The 4,838-nt window shown below is 46.5% G+C and overlaps 1 protein-coding gene across 1 annotated transcript in view; it reads left to right on the forward strand.

Moving 5' to 3' along the window:
* Nucleotides 1-339: 339 nt before the first annotated feature.
* The window catches only part of Msl1 (MSL complex subunit 1), a 19,747-nt gene continuing 15,248 nt past the window's right edge, over nt 340-4,838 (forward strand). The window contains exon 1 of the mRNA XM_010620007.3: nt 340-347. The gene's annotated coding sequence lies outside the window, so the exon portion shown is untranslated. The remainder of the gene's footprint in view (nt 348-4,838) is intronic.

A 4,838-nucleotide genomic window follows, 5' to 3' on the forward strand; every position in this document is an offset into this window, starting at 1 on the left:
TAGAACAGGGAGACTGCAGCTTCATAGTTACAAAGCTGGAAAAGACCTTAGGGATGGACTACTTCCATTTTTAAAAACAATGTGTTGTTCTTGAGACAGGGTCTGGCTGTGTAGCCCAGGCTGCCTCAAACTTGCCGAGCTCCTCCTGCTTCATCCTCGCCAGTGCTGGGATTACAGGCATCTGCCACTGCGCCCCGCCAGTTTTCTTTTTTGCCCTGGAAAAACAACAACCCAGGCAGGTAAAAGCTCTCTGCTTTTTTCACACTATGAGCTCTTCCTTTCAGAGAATGGAGAGAGGTCACAGACTTGGAATTTTGACATTCTGTCAAGAGAGGGAGCCGGACACGGTGGCACATGCCTGTAATCCTGGTACTCAGGAGGCTGAGGCAGGAGGATCACTGCGAGTTCAAAGCCAGTGTGGGCTACATGGTTCAAAACCAGCCTGGAAGACCTAGTGAGACCACCTCAAAAAAAGATCAAGAGGGATGGCGAAAGGCTTGACTTGTTTTTAAGAAGGTCTCACTGTGTCGTTCAAGCTGGCCTTGAACTCGCTATGTAGCCCAGGCTGGCCTCGAACTTGCGATCCTCCTGCCTCAGCCTCCCAAATGCTGGGATCATCATTCCTGGCTGAGAGGGTTGCCTTTATCCTTATCCTTAGCCAGAGGGCAAGAGCGGTGGGTTATTATCCCGTTATGGATTAAAAAGAGCATTATTTAGGAACTTGATTTATGTCCCCCAAACAGCAGGCCCTGTCTTGGCCATCTTTTTTTTTTTTCCCCTCTCTTGTACCAGGGATTGAACTCTGGACCTTGTCCTTGCAACCCGCACGGTGCCACTGAGCTAAATCCCCAGCCCTTGGCCTTATTTTTTGAGACTTCTGTGTATTCTGGGCAGGCCTTGAATTCACTCTGTACCCCAGGCTGACCTCAAACTTGTGGAGGTCCTCCTGCCTCAGCTCCCTGAGTGTTGGGATCACAGTGTATGCCACCATGCCTGGCTCTAAGAACTATTAAGTAGTTGAAAATTTAAAAATATTTAATGACATGAAAGTTAAATAAAAAATAAATTTCATATAATAAAGTTGGACTGGTCTCGGGCCACTTTCGTGTCCTTTACTGGGGCTGCTTGTTTTTGTTTGCTTTTGGTGGTGCTGGGGACTCAAACTCACAAGCTCGGGGTTAGTAGGTTAAAGCTCCACCCTCAGCAGGGGGCGGGGCTTCTTTTGTATCAAAATGGCGGAATCCAGGAGTGCAAGAAAGGTGCCCTGGAAGAACTGCCCAAAAAAAAGGTCCCAGAGCCCTCCCAGTCACTGTGTGGTCCTTTGAGAATAGTAGTCAGGCCTGGAAGTTTCGCTCCTCAGTGGCACCCAGCACTGACCCTAGCGTGGTCAGGGCCCTGGCTTCCATCCCAGCACTGGGGGGTGCCAGACAGCCCACACCCAAGCAGTGTTTTTCAAGCCCAAGGGCACGCAATGGAATCGCATTAGCTCCTCGGTTCAGTGATTGCCAAATCTCATGCCAAAATTTGTGAGTTGTGAGGTCCAGGAAGACTTGCTTACCTAATTTGCATATGCAGCACATTTCCTGATGATGCTAATAGTGCTGGTTTGGGACCACACTTGGTCTAGAGGGGAAGAAAACATACATGACCTATTTATGGAATTCCCACTGACCTGCTTACAAATTGTGTTGGGTTTTTTTGGTACTGCGATCCAACTCTGGCCTTTAGGCTTGCAAGGCAGGTGGCAGAACCACTGAGCTAAATCCCCAGCCCCACAAATATTGACCATAAACTTCCTCTCCTCCACCCCCCTCCCATAAATCCTGCCGACTAACACTAACGTGAGAGCTGGACAAGGTTCCACACTTCTGTAATCCTGTCACTCTAGAAGGCTGAGGCAGGACTGCAAGTTCTGAGTCAGCCTGGGCAATTTAAGTGACTTAGGGAAACCCTATCTTCAAAATGAAAAATAAAGGGCTAGGAATGTAGCTCAGTGTGAAGGTCTTGGGTACAATCTCCAGTGTTGAAAAAAATAATTTACATTATGTAGCAACAATAAATACATTAAGAAGCATTAGTAGGTGCCGCCTAATTAAAACACACACTATAAATGAACTATCTCATTTATTTACCTTTTTTCCCCCCCAGTACTGGGAATTGAACTCAGGACCTTGTGCTTGCCAGGCAGGTGCTATTTAGGATTTTTAAGACAGGGTCTCACTATGCTCTCCAGGCTAGACTTGAACTCACTCTGTAGCCCAGGCTGGCCTCAAATTCATGGTGATCCTCCTGCCTCAACCTCCCAAGTTCTGGAATTGCTGGCATGTACCAGCATGCCTGGCTCCAGAGTTCTGGCCCTTAGACTTTCATTGCCTTTAACCACCCCATAGCAGCACGCACGCTGTCCTCTCATCTCACACCTGGACCAACAGCCTTCACATTGGCTTCCTGCGTTTCTGGCAGAGACAGAAATACTATACTTGGCTTTCAGAACAAATCCAATCATTCTATGGTTTGTTGGAAAGAAATCCTGTGGCTGACCATGGCTGACAAGTTGTACCTTTCTTCCTTTGTATGCAGCAATGGAAAAAGGTCTTCTTACCTCTCAACCCTCAGACCTACCTCATGATTGCCTCAATTCCTTTCAGATACTGTGTCCTTTCCTTCTACTTTTTTTTTTGGTACTATGGATCAAACTTGGGTCCTTGTGCTTGCAAGGCAGGTGGCAGAACCACTGAGCTAAATCTCCAGCTCTCTTTATACTTCTTGATATTTTTCCTTCCCTAGGTTTAATTTTTTATATTAATATTATGTGACTCGGGTTGGGATTTAGCTCAGTGGTGCCACTGCCTGCCTCATAAGCTCAAGGTCTTGCGTTCAATCCCTGGTACGAAAACAAATCTCTCTCTCTCTCTCTCTCTCTCTCACACACACACACACACACACACACACACGCATACATACTGCCACGTATGGGGGTGTGCACCTGTAATCTCAGCACTCTGGAGGCTGAGGCAGGAGGATCACTTCCAGTTTATGGTCTGCTGGGCTATGTAGTGAGTTCAAAGCCAGCCTGAACTACACAGTGAGACTGTCTCAAAAGGAAACCAAAAAAGAGGGGAGCAGAAACAGCTGAGTCAGAGAGTAAGCAATACCCAGGAGAGGAAACCCTATGGGCCGTACGGATGACTTTACCTTTGCTCCAGGGTAGATGCTAAGCTGTGAGAGTTTGGGACAGAAAAAAAACAAAACAAAACATGAACTCAGCTATCTCATCTGGCTGCTGAGAGCAGACTGAAGCAGAGAAGGTGGAGGTTGAAATCGAGACCAATTACATGGTTTTTTTTTTTTTTTTTTTTTTTTTTTTTTTTTTTCAGGCTGGCATTGATTTTTTCGTACCAGGGATCGAACTTGGGTCCTTGGTCTTGGGAGGTAGGTGGTGGAACCACTAAGCTAAATTCCCAGCCCTCTTTTTTTTTTTTTACATGGTTATTTCAATTTAAAAAAAACAAGCTTATAGCTTAAAGCAAGGTGGAAATTATGGAGGTTGTTGAAAAACTGTAGGATTCTGGAGATATGTGTGTGCACAGATACATATACATACATATATAGTTTTTTTTTTTTTTGTACCGGGAATCAGACAGCGTCATGCTTGCCAGCACTGCATTGCTGAGCCAATCGTGGTCCCCTAGATTTAAGGGCAACGGGATTGGCTGACTGATTAGATATGGAGTGACAGAAAAAGGAAGAATTTGGATGGATGGAATTCAGGAGCATGACTTCCTGTTTTATTGTATTTATTTTTTTACTTGCCATGATTCGGATCAGGAACTTGATTTTATTTTTTATTTATTTATTTATTTTGGTACAGGGATCAAACTTGGGTCCTTGTGCGTGTGAGGCAGGCAGCAGAAACAATGAGCTAAATCCCCAATCCACAGCAGGAACTTGATTTTAGATGTAGGTTTGAAATATTGCTGGGTGTGGTGGTGCACACCTGTCATCTCAGCACTCAGGAGGCTGAGGCAGGAGGATGTCTGCGAGTTTAAGGCCAGCGAGGGCTACACAGTGAGTTCAAGGTCATTTTAAACTACTCAGTGAGACCATGCTTCAAAAAAAAAGAAAGAAAGAGAAAAGTCAATCAATGAGACACCCAGCTGGATACATACAGGACTTTGAGGGAGCCGGTAAGTTCTGGAAGACTGGGAAACTCTTCGGCATAGAGAGGTATATTTATATTCAAAGTCTTCACACTGAACAAGACTGTCCACAAGCCTCCTTCCCTCTACCCTTGCATTCCTCAGGGTCCATAAGACCACCGATTCCTTGCAAAGGGGAGGGGTGCAAGTCTGCTGGCCAGGCCTGAGGCCCTCTTGGCCTCACCCGCCCCCTCTTCAGGGCCTCATGCTTTGGCCTCACAGCCAGAGACAGTTTTCATTGGGGTCTTTGGCATTAGGCCAGGCAGCGTTGTCTTCTCCATCTCTCTATAGGTCTTAACACCTGGGAAAAAACAAACCCGATTAAAACTTCTTCAAAAATCGTACCCCACAAGGAACTCAGTGAGCACTTGATGGCTAAAGTTGGCTGGAAATGAGCACACACATACACACGCAAAAAGAGCCCGGAGAGGTCAGGTGTGGTGGCAGAGGCCTGTAAACCCAGAAACTGAGGCTGAAGCACGAAAATCTCTTGAGTTGGGGGCCAGTCTGGGCTGTGCAGGGAGGTCAAGACCACCCTGGAGAATATACTGAGACGTTGGCTCAGAGAGGAAAATGTGAGCCCGGATAAATAATGAGAGCTCCAGGAGCCGACCTAAAGTCCTCTACTCCCCGGGAAGG

This window comes from Fukomys damarensis, unplaced genomic scaffold, assembly GCF_012274545.1.
Source record: "Fukomys damarensis isolate Sample0158 unplaced genomic scaffold, DMR_v1.0_HiC HiC_scaffold_13, whole genome shotgun sequence".
Classification (NCBI taxonomy): Eukaryota; Metazoa; Chordata; class Mammalia; order Rodentia; family Bathyergidae; genus Fukomys; species Fukomys damarensis.